This window comes from Bufo gargarizans, chromosome 2 (assembly GCF_014858855.1).
Source record: "Bufo gargarizans isolate SCDJY-AF-19 chromosome 2, ASM1485885v1, whole genome shotgun sequence".
Classification (NCBI taxonomy): Eukaryota; Metazoa; Chordata; class Amphibia; order Anura; family Bufonidae; genus Bufo; species Bufo gargarizans.
In genome coordinates this window covers 237443754-237463409 of record NC_058081.1, presented here as the reverse complement: position 1 = coordinate 237463409, position 19656 = coordinate 237443754, and positions in this window count along the sequence as shown.

Here is a 19656-nt window from a genome sequence, read left to right as displayed (position 1 = left end):
GCAGGTATTAAAAGCTGAGACTTTTGCCAATATGTTCCAGTCATGGAGATATCGGAGCCCATCATGCACCACGTCACGGTTCCCAGCATGGCAAGGGGTCCTAACCGCTGCTCTAACTATGGTGTGAACACGGTCTGGAGGTGATATAATTCAGCTCACAGCCAAGCTTCCCACAATTGCCCAGCATGAATACTGCGGTTGTACAATGTGAATGAAGCCAGGCCGTGAGCCACACCCACATCAGACCATGTGATGGAGGTTACCAGGTGCAAAAAAGTGTTAGAATGCCAAGTAAAGGCAAATGCACTCAAATCTAGCAAGGCAGAAAATGAAAAACAAAAAAATATAGTGGCAATTCTGGAGGAGCTGCTCAGCCCATGACACTGTGGCGTGTCATTTATAAGGGGAGCAGCCCGACCGCATGTGGACCGCAGTAATCGACTAACCCCAGCAAAATATTCACACAATGGAGGATATCGGCGCGGTCCACATGCACCATAGCAGAATAGAACAACAGTATCTAAAGGGTGTATCTCACACTGACAGATGCAGACAAGGCCGCAAATGTAGTTTTCTGGCCCAAAATGGGTGTTTTTTTAATAACAGAATAAAACAGCAGTATCTAACACATGTAGCTCACACTGACAGATGCAGCAAAGGCTGCAAATTAAGATTTTTGCCCAAAATGGGTGTGTTTTCAATAACAGAATAGAATACCAGTATCTAACGTGTATATCTCACAATAAAAAATGCAACAAGGGCTGCAATATTAAGTACTTTGCCCAAAATGAGTGTTTTTTTTAAACCCAGAATATTATTGCTGTATTTCAAGATTGTATCTCACACTGACAGATGCAGACAAGGCTGCACATTAATTTTTTTGCCCAAAATCGGTGTTTATTTAATAGCAGACTAGAACAACAGTATCTTTACAGCAAGGGCTGTAAAATTGAGTATTTTGCCCAAAAAGGGTGTTTTTTAAAACCCAGAAAATCATTGCTGTATTTGTAGCTTAAATTGCACACTGACTAATGCGGCAGAGGCACCAGATGGAGGGTATTGCCAAAAATGGGTGTTTTTTATAACCCAGAAAATTATTGAAGTATTTCAAGCTTGTTTGTAACAATCCCAGATGCTGCAAAGGCTGAATATAATTGCAGTAGTTCAAGTTTCTATTTGACTGTCACAAATGCACATATGCTGTGCTGCTGCACAGAACTTGCATAAAATGGCCACCGCCGACAGATAAAAGTTATTTTTCTGGGTCACTGGGCTCAGGGCAGGGTAAAAAGATTGTACACTGCACCCACAAAAAAAATGTAGGTAGATCGCTGAGTTAACAAGCACTTCTGAGTAAAGATTCTGTCCTATTCTCTCCCTCACAGCAGCAGCATCCTATCCCTACACTAATCAGAGCAGAGTGACATGCAGCGCTACGTGACTCCAGCTTATATAGAGGCTGGGTCACATGCTGCACTGGCCAATCACAGCCATGCCATTAGTAGGCATGGCTGTGATGGCTTCTAAGAGCACAGAGTTAAACGCTTGTTGATTGTCTGCTCTGCAGCCTTTCATAAAGCGCTATTAACTCACCAAACACTGAACCTAAACCCAACATTTTTATGAAATGTTCAGGTTCGGGTCCGGGGTCCAAAAATCCTAAAGTTCGGTACGAACCCGAACTTTACAGTTCGGGTTCGCTCAACCCTATCTATAATTTATCCACATTTTTCCTATAAACGGTCCCTGCAGTGAATTGTTACATCTGTGCTGCAATAGCGTCTGTGTGTCAGGCCCAGATATTGGGAAAAATATTAGTGACAGTGTTAAAGGGGGAATATTAATCACCAATATTTGCAAATATCGATAATTAATATTCATAAATAGGCGCGAGTTGTCTAGTTATGACTCCACCTATTTATGCCTAAATCATAAAATATAGATACCTAACTAGCTAGGTTACGTTAACTAGCTAACTACCTCTGTTACCTATACACTCCACTGAACTACACTACAGCTATTGCTGCGGCACCTACTACAACAAAAGACTACACACTGTGCTTAAATAAAAGGTATTTATTAACACACTATACGTAACAGTCTAATATTTGCTTATAATTATATATATCTATATCAATGGAATAGATATATATATTTATAGCAGCACACAGCAATATAAGTAAACACACTATAACAACACACTAATACGGTTCTAACTACACTAACACAGTCCCAAATCCTCTCCAGAATCTAACTACAATTACAATAATACATTTACATACACACAAATATCAGTAAGGGGTAAACACATCTGTGCAAGGCGGGGCAAGGGGTAACTCAGGAAAGGGTGTTTATGCTCTGCAGGGACTTGCAGGGCAGAGGCAGGGCAGCATGTAGTGAAGGGGTTAATGGTCAGGGACAATAATACAAGTCTAATTATACGCTATATCTATATATATTTATAGATCAATGGTTATACAGATATATATATATATATATATATATATATATATATACACATATAGACGCACACACCACAATCCAAACCTATCTACACTAGACAATTCCCAATTCCACCCCACACTCTAGCTATACAATACACTTGCATACATTCCTTAGCAGCCCAACCCAACCTGGCTCTAAGCCAGGGGTAGGCAACCTCCGGCACTCCAGCTGTTGTGAAACTACAACTCCCAGCATGCATACTTACTCTGCTCTTCTAAGAACTCACATAGAAATGAATGGAGCATGCTGGGAATTGTAGTTTCACAACAGCTGGAGTGCCAAAGGTTGCTGATCCCTGCTCTAAGCTATCCCTATGGGAGGCAAAGGGTTGACACACCATCAGCTGCTGCTGGAGTAAGCAGGCAGCAGTGAAGGGGTAGGATTACAGGGCAGCTAAAGGGGTAACTGGGCTGCCTCCAGGGTACAGGCTCATTAGGGATTAATGCTGAGGCATGGGTTAGAGGATGGTTGGTACTCAGCCATCTTCAGGAGCATGTGGCCGCATGTGGCCTCTCTTCCTTCAGGGAGCTGTTCCCATCCCATGTGTCTCTGATTGTAGTCCAGATGCAAGAGAGCCCTGTTCCTAGTTTCGGGCTCCTATATCAGCCTCAGAAACAGCCCACCTCCCCCCTCCTCAGGGATGCGACATCATAGTGTGACTGTGAGGTATGCCTACCAGTTGGCCCCCTGAGGCTAGCAGCACCACACGCCCAGCCATGTCACAAACATAAGGTGGGGCAGAGCATAGTAACTAGGCTGATAAACTCAACAAAAGGCCTCAGATCAATTGATCCCTTAGCCTTTGAAGTCACCAGCCACCTGGAGACATATCCACCCCCCTGAAGGAACTGGCTTAACGCTGTCCCTATGGGGGGAATTTAAGTATATATATATATGCATATAGATACTTGGGGCGCATCTATATACACATATATACTTATTATAAACCTGGGGCATACATGGGCAGTTATAGGCCCATATATATATATATATATATATATATATATATATCTACCTGGGGGAGAGCCATGACAGATACACATATATAGATGTTTGGGGCACATCTACCTGCATGTACATATATATATTTTAATCCAACACTTCCCTCAACAGACAGCAAATATATTTTTTCCATAATTTTCTACACTTTACCTATAAACGTGTCTGCACTGTGTCTGCAGTGAATTGTCACATCTGCGCTGCAATAGCGTGTGTGTGTGTGTCAGAACAAGAGATAGTAAAAATATAATTGAAATCTATTTTCCTTTTTCCATACTTTTTCCATATACTGTGCTTGCTGTGAACTGTGACATCAGTGCCACATCTTGTGTGTCAAGCGTGCATATAACATTTAATATGAAGAAGGCGAGCATTAAGGGACGGGTAAGTGGCCGTGATGCTGATGGTGCACGCAGAGGCCGTGGCCCTGGATGCGTTAAAACTGTGCCTTCTACCAGAGCACAAGAAAAACAATCATCCAAGATACCTAGCTTCATGTCCCAGTTTGCAGGGCAGCGCAGAACAGCACTCTTGAAGTCAGCCCAGTGCGAGCAGGTGGTCGGTTGGATTGCAGCAGATAGTGCTTCCAGTCGGTTAAGCACCACCATGTCTTCCACCAAGTCCAGTCTCAGTAGCCAGGAGTCTGGTCCACACAATCTTCACCCTGATCCTACTTCCTCCCACCATTTACAGTCTGGCCAAACAAGTGATCCCACACTTGGATATTCCGAAGACCTCATTTCATCGCTTGAAGAGGGACCTGATATCTTGTGCCCAAATTCCCAACCTCTTGAGCATCCAGAGTCACAAGAACATGACGCTGGGGAAAGGCAATTAGTGTTCAATGAGGTGGATGATGATGAGACACAGTTGCCAATGACTAAACCACAATTACTGTCTCAAGAGGTTGAGGAAGAGGATGACACACAGTTGTCAATCAGTGAGGTTGTGGTTAGGTCAACAAATCAGGAGGATGATCAGAGTGAGGAAGTGAAAGAGGAGGTGCTGGAAGACGAGGTCACTGACCCAACCTGGGAAGGTGACAACAAGCCGAGCGAGTAGAGCAGTACTGAGGGGGAGAGATCTGCAGCACCGCAACAGGCTGGATGAGGCAGTGGGGTGGCAAAAGGTAGAAGGTGGGCGCCACTGAACAGGCCCGTAACTGTTCCACGGAGAACCCCCTTGCGTAAATCTCCCTTGGTAGATGTTTGGCAGTATGGCGGTTTTTTTTTTAGGAAAGTGCGTAAGACAAAAGAATAATAGTTTGCATCCTGTGCCATACCAAAATGAGCCGGGGCGTGAACACTAGCAACCTCACCACCACCAGCAGGATCCCCAGCATGGCATCAAAGCACCCTAATAGGTGGGCCGAACGAATGGGTCCACAATCTGTGTCTGCGGGTCACACTACTGCCTACTCTTCCACTGTGTTACGTGCTGGCCAATCCCCTGTCCAAGACGGAGGCCTCCAGAAGCCTCCCGCCCTGCACTTGGACCTTCACAAGCACCATCAGCGACCACCTCAACTTCCCTGTCCCAGCGCAGCATCCAAATGTCATTACCCCAGGCATTTAAACGCAAGCGCAAATAACCAGCCATATCAACACATATAGTGAGCGGCGATAACGCTATTATCAGCATCACCTTCCTACTTCTGTGTCTTCTCAAAAGTTTGCTGGTCACAATTAAGGACAACGCTTTGCATGTGGAAGAGGTGGAAATGGGGGAAGACATTACACAGGTTCATGATAGCCAGACCACCCTCAGTTCGTCTTCTCAGTGCGAATTGGAGGCTAAAGAGGAGGAGAAGGAGAAGCAGGAAACGGTTGCCTCAGTTACCAAGGGTAGTTATTTTTGGCAGCACTTGAACTTTATATAGAAGTAAATATTCAGGAAAGAAGGTTTTCTATCAATTTTTCCTCTAAAATCATTTTTTTTCCCCCTTGGTTTTGTGTGTATTATTGTCATTATGTAAAAGTGGCGTGCCATTCAGACAACATAGTTCCCAGCAGCAACCAGCGAGTCCAAGATGCATCCATACATCATCCCCATGCTGTTACAGAACTATTTCAGTGGTGTTACCAAAAATTTCTGACATTTTCTTATGAACCAGGCACCCTCCCCTCTTTAGAGCAGGGGGTACCTGGTTTAATGCTCGGGTTCTCGCTCGAATATCACGATGCCTTCGGCCCAAGCCCCCGAGGATCTACGGTGCTTGTTCAACACTACAAATCAGCCCTCTGTATTGAATTTAGTACACAGTTTGTGGAGCATGTTAGTTGGCACTTCGTTTTACCAGGAAATAAAAGAAAAAAATCTGTTGACAATAAAAATAACAAGACTGTAGGCCATAGGAAACAAGGAGTTTAAGCAATACTCTGATTTTGACATTTTCTCAGAATGACCATTTCAGAGTAACACGTGTAATAAGTGTGAGGAGTATTTTGTCTGTTTATTCAAAGTCAGACAGTATGTTTCTCATTGACATGCAAATTGGAGTCTTTCATCATGATTACATCAGCATGTTCCATAGAATCTCCTCCCAATCCGTTTATATGCTTGGCAATGCATGCATAACCTTCTTACTGTTTGCTTTATAACTGTCCAATATTTTTCTGACACTTTAAACAGGTTGCTCCATCTCTCCTTGCTTTCCATTTCCAAGCTGTCATTGCCAAAGGAAGCTGTAGTTATAGGATTGCCACCTTTCCCAAAAAATGCCTACCAAATTAATCCACACCCCAAAAGCTGTATGAATGGGTAGCAGTGGGACAATAGAAGTACAGTGGGCCAGTAATACCAAGAAAAATAAATGCATTCATATAATATACATTCTGTCACGGTGCTGTTCACCGTGACTTGTATTGCCGTGCTGGCTAGCTGCTCACCTTTTGCGTACTGGCTGCGGGTGATTCTGTGCACGCTGGTTGCTTTTGGCTGTGTGCTGGCTGCTGTATTCGTGTGAACCTGCCCGTGTACGTGTGTATTCCTTTGACTGTGTCTGTAGTTCTGTTCAGTGTTCCGATTGCCATGGGAAATGCCCGGTTCTGTTCTTGTGTGTCCAGCTCTGGTGCTGATGGGGTTAACTCCTCTGTCTGCTGTGCCGGGGTGTGGTTTTGCAGGTGCACTTGTTCAGCACCTATTTCTCCCTGTGTGTCCTGTTCCGGGGGATCAGTCTTGTTTGTTCTGTTCTGTAGTCAGTTCCTTGTTATGTCTTGTTATGCTTTGTTTTTGCCCCTTGCTGCTGATCCTTGGGGTTCAGTCTGCCATACTTTGGTGTGGTTCCACCTTGCTCTGCATTGTTGTTTTCATTCTGTTTGTATGCCATGTTCTGTCCATAGCCTAGCAGAGCTAATCTGCGTCTGTTTCTGTTATGCCTGTTAACTGTTGTTTTGTCCATAGCCCAGCAGACCTTAATCTGCGTCTGTTTATGTTATGCCTGTTTGTGTTCTTGTTTGTGGTAGTTTACTCTGCTTCTGTTCATGTCTGTTTGTCCGCCTGCAGCGGAAGTGGGTTCCTGGCTTCCCCGGAGGGGAATTTGCCACCCGTGTGCTGCTCTGCCTGGGGCCACTTAGCTCCTACTGCTTGCAGCGCAGGTAACTGCTTCTGACTGTGTACTGTCTATTCCTGGTTTCTGTCTTGCCTGCATTTCGGTTCATGCCTGTACTACTATAGATACCTTCAAAGGTATCTCCTGGTCCTCCTGACCAGTTGCTACTGTACGAGTGCAGCTCTGGAGTGGTACCTGGCAGCTACCCTAACGGCAAAGTCTATCCCCACCATCAGGGGCTCTCAGGGGAGCAGTGAATACAGCATTCCTGCTGCTGGCTGTACTCACTGCTCCCTGGTCTTTTCTAGGAGCTGCACTAAAATGACTGCATACAGCATCAGGATGTAGTGCTCACATTATGACCTGATGCTGTGTGCTGTCAGATCATAGTGCAGCATTGGCCAGTAGAAGACCAGGGAGCAGTAAGAGCAGGAAAAGCTGCTGGATCTGCAGAGTGGAGGCATGGTCTGGTGCTAGAGAGGTAAATTAATTTATTTATTTTACTGTCTGATTGGGGTCTGATCTGAGGAATGGGGGTCTGATCTGAGGTCTGATGGTGGCTAAGGTCTAATCTGAGGTTAGTGGTCTAATCTGAGGTCTTATGAGAGTCTGATATGAGGTCTAAAAATAAGAGATGAGTGAATTTAAAAAAAATTTGATTTACCGGTTTTCCGAATTTTTGGGGAAAAATTTGGTTTGATCCAAATTTATTTGCGGTGAATTATGGTAAAAAACTGCTATTTCCTGGCTGCAGAGAGCCTTTATAGTGGTGTAGAACACTGTGACTTGCAGTAACAAGCATAGGGAGTCTGCTTGGGTAGTGAAAAAACACAGAGTCAGTATGAAATGCAGATGACAGAAGTCACTCTTAGAATCACTGCACACGTCACTTATTTGGGCAGTCATGGGCCAAAACTGACCAAATAACTCAAGTATGAACTCAGCCTTACAGGTCGATGTTAGCGCCAAGAAAAAGCGCACTCCTTTTACACCGTCGTCAGCTGATTCCACATAGATGTCTACAGAAGCTGTTTTATTAAACGCTTATACAAGTAGAGCCCCCTCGACAGAGTGGACGTCATTTGTTTGTGTTGACGTCATTTATTTTGCCCTTCCTCTGATTTGTCAGAACAATAACCCACAAAAAAATTATCCTGTCTGTGGAGCATCCGCCTTCACTCGGTCAGCATTTGATCAGTAATACATCAGTATTGCTAAAGCCCAAAAAAACAGGATTAGATCCAAAACAGAGATGACACGTGAACTGAATATTTTCATGTCTTCTGTGTTTTGTACCCACTCCTGCTTTTGCCTACAAAATCGCAAGGCAATTTTATTTATTTTTTACGGGGGAGAAAAAACAACGTTTATTTAACATACAGGACATTAATTTAACACACACAAAATACAACACAGATGGGGAAAAAAAACACAAGATTTAAAAGAGAAACTGGAAAAAAGTGCTTCATCAACAAGATTGTATAAACGACCAGTGTTGGGGTGACCACGATGGTAATGCATATTGATCATGAAATGAATGGGGTTATGGCTGATAACTGGAGGACAGTCCAGCAAACACACTGACTCCAGCTCATTCCTACAGTGCAGGCTACACAATCACAGCTGGAAGGTAACTGGTCGGTATAGGCAACACCCAATAATCTTCATATATAACCGTTAGTATGTGCAGGTTTCACAGCCGCTGTAACAGAATGGTAACAAGCGGTATAACATGTAGTAAACACTGCAGGGATCATGTCTAAAACATGTAAGAGGTCCGGGGGGGGGGGTCCCAAACATTGTGGACAAGGTCCAAGAAGAGAGCCGTCCATGTGTTCAATACTGGATGTTATTGATGGCCAGCGCCATGATGAATCCCAGCACTAGGATTAGGGAGTCCTTACTGAGGAACTTTACTTTTCCTACACAATGCGCTGATGCCACAGATGCTATCACCTTAACGAGCTGGGTTGCTGATAAGTGGATTCTAAAGGGTGTGAAGAACTGCGAGTAAAGACATTGGAATAAATTGTGCACTTCCTCCAAAGTGACCTTGTCCTTTGATCTATGAATATCATTCCATAAAGTCTTGAAGTCCTCTTTGTGGATGGCATAAGAAATGTCCATGCGAGGTTTGACGGGCACAGAGTGGTGAGTGGAGGCTTTGATGAAATCTGTATGAGCATAGCCAGTGGATCTCTGTCCTTTCCTTTGAGTCCAGGTAAACAGGAAAATTTTAGGTTTGGCTCTGAGCCCACTTCAATAGCAAGTCCCTTCTGCTTCTTGGCAGCTATGTGAGTGGACAGGTGCTTGAAATATTCTTTCAGTCTGGTGTATGAGAAATTATACATCAGTGTCACGCTGTACAGAGTCCATTGTTTTGAAGGAGCAAAGCAGTCTGTGCCGAATCAAGAGTTTCCTCCAAGGGGGTGCACTGCGGGATTTACCTTTTAGACAGGTTTCGCAATGCAAACCAACAACCTGCAGAGGTCAAGCTTCCAGGGGGATACCTTGGGCTGTGAAAATGACTGTTCCTTCGTGCCGATGACCAACTTCTGGGGGTTAACACACCCCATCAGTTGATGTTTGCATATCCTTGAGATAAATGATGTTCCTGTTCACTGACTGTAAACAGAGATCTTGACAGACAAATGTATCAAACTCTGCAGCCATATTTCTAGGTGCCACGTCTCCAGTCCCCGGACCAGCTAGATTTACCAGCATCTGTTCCAGGACATGAAGCAGTGGAATGATATCGTTCATCCCGTAGTCCTGGTGACTAACAAATAACATGGCCTCCCCAAAGGGCCTGAGTAGAGGTGAGTGGACACCTGGATGTTCGGGTTCAACAGGTTCGGCTGAACTTCACAAAAAAGTTTGAGTTCGGTACCCGAACTTGACCCCAAACCCGAACCACATTGAAGTCACTGGGGACCCAAACGTTTGAGCACTAAAATGGCTGTAAAAATGTCATGGAAAGGATTAGAGGGCTGCAAATGGCATCAAAATGTGGTTAAGAGCATGGCAAGTGCTCCTCAAACAAATGTGGATAGGGAAATGACTTAAAATATCATAAAATACGTAAAAAGAAAAAATTATAGTCTTGATCTAGGAGGGCAAGGTCCATATTTAGTAGGAGGTTGAGGAGGCTGTGAATGTGGCAGTGTATGTGGAAGCGGCGGTGGAGAAGGAGGAGGTAGTCTACACTGCTTTTTGGTTTTAAATTTATTTTACACCACAAAACATTGGGAAATATAACCTGTGATAACCCCCTCCAGTCGTGCTAAACACACGATCAGACAATACACTGGCTGCAAGGCAGGCCAGCACCTCCAAGGGGTAAAGGGCAAGCTCAGGCCATCTGCCAAATTTGAAGACCCAGAAGTTGCAGGGGCTGACTCCTGTCAGTCAGTTCGTGTAGGCGTGTGCACACTTACTACCCCACCATGTCGCACATCCCTGTGATGTTCACGATCCAATTTGATATCTGCTCTGTCAACTTTCGATGTGCTTTTATGCACCTATCATGGTGATCATGGGTGGCGGGGAGTCAGGGTTCCACGCCGGAGGGGGCAGATCCATCATTCAGTACGTGTAGGTGTGTGCATGTTGGTGAAATGCTGCCTCCTGCTAAGACGTTCCATATCAGCTGGTGGTGCTGGTTGTTGTGGTGTGCTGACAAAGCTTTTCTACATTTCGGCCATGCTAACCCTGCCTTCTGAGGTGCTGGCGGTACCCCAGCTGCGTTGGAGACCTCTTCCTCTGCCTTCGCCTTGTGCTTCCACTGTGCCCCCGCTGTCAGGTGGGAATGCCACCAGCAGCGCGTCTACCAGCATGCGCTTGACCGTGCTTACTGGTCCACGTATCCGTAGTGAGGTGCACCTTGCCACAGATGGCATTGCGCAGTGCACAACTGATTTTTTACCCCACTTGGTTGTGCAGGGAAGGGATGGCTTGCCTTGAAAAGTAGTGGCAGCTAGGCACAACGTACTGTGGGACAGCCACCGCCATAAGCCCTTTAAAACTATCTGTCTCCACCAGACGGAATGACAGCATTTCAAAGGCCAGTAATTGAGAAATGCTGGCATTCAAGGCTTGGGATCATGGGTGGGTAGGGGGGTACTTCCTCTTCCTCTCCAGTGTTTGGAAGATGGAGCGCTGAACGCTTCCGTGGGACATTGTGGAGATGCTTGGTGACCCAGGTGGTGGTGTTGCTGGCAGATCCTCTGTTTACAGGGTGGCAGGTGGCACTGTCACTCCAGAGGTGGATGAAGAGGCCGAGAATGCAGCAGAAGAGGAAGCAGGAGGAGCCAGAGACCTTTCCTGGTTTTTGAGGTGTCTTCTCCACTGCAGCTCATGCTTAGCACTTAAATGCCTGGCAATGCAGGTTGTGCTCTTGTTGAGAACGTTTATGCCTCGCTTCAGGCTCTGATTGCACAGCGTGCAAACCACTTGTGTCTTGTCATCAGTACATTGTCTGAAGAACTGCCATGCCAGGGAACTCCTTGGAGCTGGCTTTGGTGTGCTCAGTCCCTTGCTGCGGTGGGCAGTAGCAGCCGTACTGTCTAGGAGACGGCCACTCCGCTTTTGCACCCTGCTCCCTTTTTTGCTGTGCTGGTGGCTCTGTGCTACCACCGCGTCTTCCTCTGAACTACATAGGTCACTCGCATGACCTTAATACCATGTGGGGTAGAGGACCTCATTGTCCACCACATCATCTTCCACCCAGACTTCACTCCTGTCCTCCTTGTCGGTCTGCACACTTTCGAAAGCCCCAGCAGTTGGCACTTGTGTTTCATCATCATCTGAGACGTGCTGTGATGGTCCTCCCATGTACTCATCTTAAAACATAAGTGGTTGGGCATCAGTGCCCTCAATCTCTTCCACTTCTGGGGCAGGGATAGGTGGATGGCCCTGGAAAACCCTGCTAACAGAGTCATCAAAAAGCAGAAGAGACTGCTGCATGACTTTGGACTCAGACTGCTTTGCTGATTTGCAAGGGGGTGAGGTGAAAGACTGATGGACATCGGCTGCAGGTGCCAACTCTGATCTTTCAGCAGGAGACTGGGTGGGAGACAATGTGAAGGAGCTGGAGGCAATCTACTATCGCCTGTACTTGTTCAGGCCTCACCATTCGTAGAGCCGCATTAGGCCCGACCAAATATCGCTGCAGGTTCTGTCGCCTACTCGCACCTGAGGAAGGGGTTTCACTTGTGCGTGTAGCTGGCACAGATGGACCACGTCCACTCCCTGCAACAGGAGCTCCACCAGCAGCACCACGTCCTGGGCCATGTCCCTTATTTGACGCTATCCTCATATTTCTCAAATTTAGGATCTTGCCCAAAATGGGTGTTAAATTAATAGCAGAATAGAACGACAGTATATAAAGGTTGGATCTCACACGTACAGATGCAGACTAGTCCGCAATTAAAGTTTTTTTTCCCAAAATGGGTGTTTGTTTAATAACTGAATAGAACCACAGTATGTAAAGGGTGTATCACACACGTCCTGATACAGACTAGGCCACAATTAAAGTTTGTTGACCAAAATGGCTGTTTTTAAAATAACTGAATAGAACCACAGTATGAAAAGGGTGTATCTCACACTCCCTGATCCAGACTAGGCCGCAATTAAAGATTTGTGCCCAAAATGGGTGTTTTTCAAATAACTGAATATAACCACAGTATCTAAACAGTGTATCTTACACTCCCTGATCCAGACTAGGCCGCAATTAAAGTTTTTCACCAAAAATGTCTGTTTTTCAAATCATTGAATAGAACCACAGTATCTAAAGGGTGTATCTCACACGCCCTGATCCAAACTAGGCCGCAATTAAAGATTTGTGCCCAAAATAGGTGTTTGTTTAATAACTGAATAGAACCACAGTATATAAAGGGTGTATCTCACACACCCTGATCCAGACTAGGCCGCAATTAAAGTTTTTTGCCCAAAATGGCTGTTTTTTTAATAACTGAATAGAACCACAGTATGTAAAGGCTGTATCTCACAATGACATATGCAGCAAAGGCTTCAAAATAAACTTTTTTGCCCAAAACAGGTGTTTGTTTAATAACTGAATATGACAGCAGTATATAACCCTTGAATTTCACACGTGCTGATGGTGCAAGGCCAGAACAATTGTGCATTTTGCCCAAAAAAGGGTGTTTTATTAATAGAAGACTATAACCACAGTATATAAAAGGTGTATCCCACACCGCCTGATCCAGACTAGGTCACAATTAAATTAGTTTACCCAAAATGGCTGTATTTCAAATAACTGAATAGAACCACAGTATGTAAAGGGTGTATCTCACACGTACACATGCAGACTAGGCCGCAATTAACGTTTTTTGCCCAAATTGTGTGTTTGTTTAATAACTGAATAGAAACACATTATGCAAAGGGTGTATCTAACACATCCTGATCCAGACTAGGCCAAAATTAAATTTGTTTGCCCCAAATTGTTGTATTTCAAATAACTGAATAGAACCTCAGTAACTAAAGGGTGTATCTCACATTGACTGATCCATACTAGGCTGCAATTAAATTTGTTTGCCCAAAATGGCTGTATTTCAAATCACTGAATAGAACCACAATGACATATGCAGCAAAGGCTACAAAATAAACTTTTTTGCCCAAACTGGGTGTTTGTTTAATAACTGAATATGACAGCAGTATATATCCCTTGAATTTCACACGTGCTGATGCTGCAAGGCCAGAAAAATTGTGTATTTTGCCCCGAAAAAGGGTGTTTTATTAATAGAAGAATATAACCATAGTATATAAAAGGTGTATTTCACACGCCATAATCAGATGGGTGTTTGTTTAATAACTGAATATGACAGCAGTATATAACTCTTGAATTTTACACATGTTGATGCTGCAAGGGTTGTAAAATTGGGTATTTTTGCAAAAAAGTGTGTTTTTAAAAACCCAGAAAATTATGGCTGTAAAATTATTTACAGTTTGGGTTCGCTCAGCCTAGGCCTGAGCAAACGGCAGGTGTCATGCATCAGCTGCCACTGGCTGACATCGAAGTTACACAGGGGACTACTCCTGTCCGCTTGGATCATCAAGAAATCGTTGATGGCCTTTCTCTGTTCATATATTCGGTCCAACATATGGAGGGTGGAATTCCAATTGGTGGAAATGTTGCCGTTCTGCCGCTTCAGCTCAAGGAGGGTATGCTTTGCGGTGTACAAGTGGCTGAAGTGCATGCAACATTTTCTGGCCATTTTCAGGATGTCTTGCAGATGGGTGGAAGACGTCAGGAACCGCTTGACAACCAGATTCTACACGTGTGCCATGCAGGGTGAATGGCTCAGCCCTCCTTGATGCAGTGCCGACACCATGTTCTTCCCGTTGTCGGTCACCATGGTTCTGATTTTCAGTTGTCGCAGAGAAAGCCAGGATTCTATTTCTTGCTGAAGGACATGGAGCAGTTCCTCACCTGTGTGACTCAATTCACCCAGGCAAACCAGGTGCAGAACAGTGTGAGAATGATAAGAGGGGTAGCACCTGACTTGCATACACTACATGCTTCCAACATAATGCTTGAATCTCTACATTAAAAAATTGTATTTTTATACAGATAAATGCAACGCTGGATGGCAAATATATTTTTATTTTGCCACTAATACACTGCACCACACAAGGTGCAATATAACTGCACCACACAAGGGAAAATAAGGCTACTTTCACACTTGCATTCGGAGCGGATCCGTCTGGTGTCTGCACAGACAGATCCGGTCCTATAATGCAGACAATGGGATCCGTTCAGAACGGATCCGTCTGCATTATATTTCAGAAAAATTTCTAAGTCTGAAAAGTAGTCAGACGGATCCGTCCAGACTTTACATTGAAAGTCAATGGGGGACGGATCCGTTAGAAATTGAGCCATATTGTGTCAACTTCAAACGGATCCATCCTCATTGACTTACATTGTAAGTCTGGACAGATCCATTTGACTCCGCACAGCCAGACGGACACCCGAACGCTGCAAGCAGCGTTCGGGTGTCCGCCTGCTGAGCGAAACGGAGGCCAAATGGTGCCAGACTGAGGCATTCTGAGCGGATCCGCATCCACTCAGAATGCATTGGGGCCGTACGGATCCGTTCGGGCCGCTTGTGAGAGCCTTCAAACGGAACTCACAAGCGGAGCCCCGAACGCTAGTGTGAAAGTAGCCTAAGACGTACTGTAGAAATACTTCCTTGTCATAAACCTTGTTAATGGCTGTATCAAACAGCACTTGCACCCCGATAACAAGAACGGTTTGCTGGAATGACAGAGCTGTATAATGGCAATTTGGATCCCCAGTCAGTGCACCAAGGTGTAATAGGCTTGTTTACCCAGTCAACCTTCCCTACTGAACCCTGTTCTGCACAAATGCTGTGGAACGATTCCTCCCTATCCATTCCCTGCACTTTTAAATCATCTTTTCACCACAATTAAGTCTTTCCTATCACTGTCCCTAGAGCCTGCAAACATCTCTCCCTGCACTTAGTACACTGTTAAATGGCAGAATCTAAGATGGCTGTTGCTATTTATACGGCTGTGACATCGCCGGGCTGGCTGGCTGATGATTGGCTACATGCATGGCATTGTGGGTGATCCTGCCTTCTCAGAGTTCCTTTCTCCATGTTCTCACATGTGCAGCAGCTATTTTAGGGAAAAATGTGATTCATTACCATGAATCGTGAGGAAATCTGGATTTGGTAAGAATCGAATAAAACCTGAAATTTGGAAAGAATTCCACTTTGTCAGCTTCGATTCGTTCACCTCTACTAATAATCAATAGGGGTCTGGTCTGAGGTCTGATGTGAGTATGATGAGGAATATGGGTCTGATCTGAGGTCTGATAAGGATTGGAGATCTGATTTGAGGCTTGATAAGAGTTCAGGGTCTGATTTGGGAGGTCTGATAAAGATTGGGTGTCTGATCTGAGGTCTGATGACATTTTCTTTCTCTAAAATCCTAGTTGTGTCTTATAATCCGGTGTGTCTTATGGAGCAAAAAATACAGTAATTAAGAACCTCAACTTTTTCCACCTAAATTTGATTAAAAGTAAGAAACATTTCACACCTATTATCAAGGGGCCATTGTGGAATTTCCGTTTGCGGTTTAATCATAATTTAATATTATGTACATCAAATACACCTTTTTCTAATTAGTGTGATTATACAACTAAAACATTAAAGTCAATAGGAGATGATGTTAAAAGTGATAAAAGCAAAGGCAGGGAATACTTTTCAGAACAAATGTGCACAAATACCAAATTATGTAAATACCACACCCTCTCCTTACAAAAAAATTAAGGAAGAGTAATATTAAACATAAAACATTTTTATATATATATATATATATATATATATATATATATATATAAATAATAGTACCATAAACACTTCACCTTTGAGGTACATTTCTCATATTAAAACATATTAAAAGGAACCCAGTATCTGATCTGCAGAAACCATGTTATAGAGCAAGAGGAGCTAAGCAGATTGATATCTAGTTTTGTGGGAAAAGATTGAGTATAAGTTGCATTTCATTAATTCAAATTCTTGCTCATTCTGGGCTTTGAAGTCAGGGAGTAGGTCCTATCAGTTATTGACAGCTCTCTCTGTATACACAGTCATAGAGGGGACGTTGTCAATCACTGATAGGGCTGCCTCCTTGACTTCAAAGCCAGGGATGAGCAGGGATTTAAATTAATTAAATGCAACCTATACTGAGCTTTTTTCTACAAAACTATATATCAATCTGCTCAGTCCCTCCTGCTCTATAACATGCTACTGGCTAATTGCCCTGTATTTTCATGGTGACAGGTTCCCTTTAACAGTATTTTATATTTTAAAAGCCAGCCTTTCGGCCCTTTTAAAAACCATGTGATTTCCTGATCCAATCAAGACTGGGATTCATTTTCTTGTTCCTACATCAATTTATCCCCTGTATTTAAAATGTCCACCCTAGGGCCTTTTAAAAGAACTGTGTTACCACTTTAACTTATAGGGGGTTAAGAATTCCCTTTTCTATCCTGTTAACATTTTTCGAACATTCAATCACACTAGGAAAGCCACTTCTCCCATCTTTAGAACTCCTATTTTCTTCCCCCTCTATTTCTTTTTAACCAGCACAACACCAAAAAACTAAAGCCCCTTCACATTCCTACCATTACACTTCTTATAAATGAGCAATGGGTCATTTATTAAACAGAAATTAGCCTAAATTTGTCATATTTCTGGTACAGATTGTTGCACAAAGATCCTTTGTGCCTCAATCTGTGACTTTTCCCTGCTCATAATAGGTAAAAAAAAAGGGGGGGGTGGGCAAAAAAGGGGACAGGCTGGAAGGCACCTGTTTTAGGCTTAGAAAATGGTCTAAATGTAAGACAGCTTGGAAACTTCCTTACATTTAGAAGTGGCGGAGTATCCGCTGAAGTTATGTAGAGGCCCGCACCTCTATATAACTGCACCGGATCCACTGCCTGTGCAGGGCTTTATTAAGACCACAAAAACTGCTTCTTGCACCAAAAAAGATGCACCATGTGAACATACACCCTGTCAATTCATCCTGATTACTACTATGCAGTAACTTGTTTTTCAAATTAGGTGTCTTAGGAAAAATTAGAGTGGGGTTAGGTAAAATGGCCCTAATTAAAGGACGATGTTTTAGGATGTGCCAGTATATCTTTAAAATGTCCTTCTGAGTGATAGAAAAAAAAAGCTAAAATCGCTAGTTTGAAACTCCTCCCTCTTTAAACAATTACTATAAATTCTTCACAATATTGGCTATCCAGTGGGAATAGTGACAACTAGAGGGACATCAATAAAAGCATTTCTATTGGTAGGTTTAAAATATGTTCTGGTTTTTAAAAACCTTCTAAAAAAAAAAAATCTCTTGAAATCCAAAAAGTTCTCAAATGGCTGGTTAATGGTCTCAGAAAAAAACAATATTTAAATTAATTGTGTTAATATACCTAACAAAATTATACAATCTCACTTCAGTACTCTCCCAGATAAAAATGCAATTGTCTATTTATTTTTTCTATAATTTGAGGCTGGCTAGACTTCCCTTCTGTACTGGATCATCTATAAATTATTTCTCCCAGTATCTGCAAAACTCGGGGTAAATTTCACCCCATCACCTGTGGTTTTCAATTGCATAATTTTAAGGTATATATGAATTATTGATCAGTTTATCTTTATATGTGTAGGAAGGGGGAAAATGATGAGCAAAACAGCAACTCAGATTTATTTTTTATTTTTTACTGTGTTCACTGTGAAGTGTAATTGGTATGTTAACATTATTTTGTGGGTTGATATAATGTTTTCTGAGACCAAAGTTTATAGTTTTTTTTTATGTTTTGCTATTTTTGTATAAAATATCACTTTCTTTAAATTAATCATATTTTGAGAGGCATAGCTTTTTATCTTACATTGGCGAGCTATGTGCCAACAAATGAATTCACAATCCATTTTTATTCTGTTCTTGGCATTGTTTTTAATTTATTTTTATGGTGTTTACAGTGCAGGTTAATTAATGTGATAACTTTATAGTACGGATCATTATGGACAAGGTTATACCAATTTTGCATACATTTTTTGTGTAACCCCTTCAGGCATTTAGGCGTAACTGTACATCCAAATTGCAAGTGACCTACTGCATTTGGGCGTACAGTTATGTCCAATCCGCTTACCGGGGCTTCAGTGACAAAATGTCAGTTTCAGGCTGTGATCTCCACGCTGGAGATCAAAGTCTGAAATCAGGCAAGACCCCAGTGCTCCAGATAATTATCTAGAGCCGCCAGTGCTCCAGATAATCTAATGACCCCCACTGTGGCCCTGATCATGCCCCCATTGTGCCATTGCTCCCTGATTGTGCCATTGCCCTACATGATTACCACTGCAGTAAGTCTCAGTGTGACAGCAGCGTCTCCGTTCCTGAGCTGCTGCCATGAGCAAAGTGTCATCTGTAACTTAAAGCAAACACTCTACTAGATTGGCCGAAGCGATGGCAGGGGCCTCATGGTTGCCATGACAACCGGATGCCTTACAAAGGCGTCCGGGCTGCCATATACCTAAGGCTGATCAGACCCTGAGGGTCTGATCAGCCTTAGGACTCTTGCACATGACCGTATGTATTTTGCAGTCCACAAAAAATGGATCCGCAAAAAATATGGATGACGTCCATGTGCATTCCGTATTTTGCGGAACGGAACAGCTGGCCCCTAATAGAACAGTACTATCCTTGTCTGTAATGCGGACAATAAAGGACATGTTCTATTTTTTTGCGGAATGGAAATACGACATACGGAAACGGAATGCACACGGAGTACCTTCCTTTTTTTGTGGACGCATTAAAATGAATGATTCCGTATATGGTCCGCAACAAAAAAATGGAACGGACGCGGAAAGAAAATACATTTGTGTGCAAGTGTAAATGTAGCACTGACTTTACAGTGCATTGCAATAGATAACTATTGCAATGCACTGTATATGCATCAAACCCACTTGATCGTCACGATCCAAATGAGTCTTGATAAAAAAAAGTGCTAAGCTGTGACAAAGCTTTCTCATTGGCCCACAAGCTAGAAGAAGAGA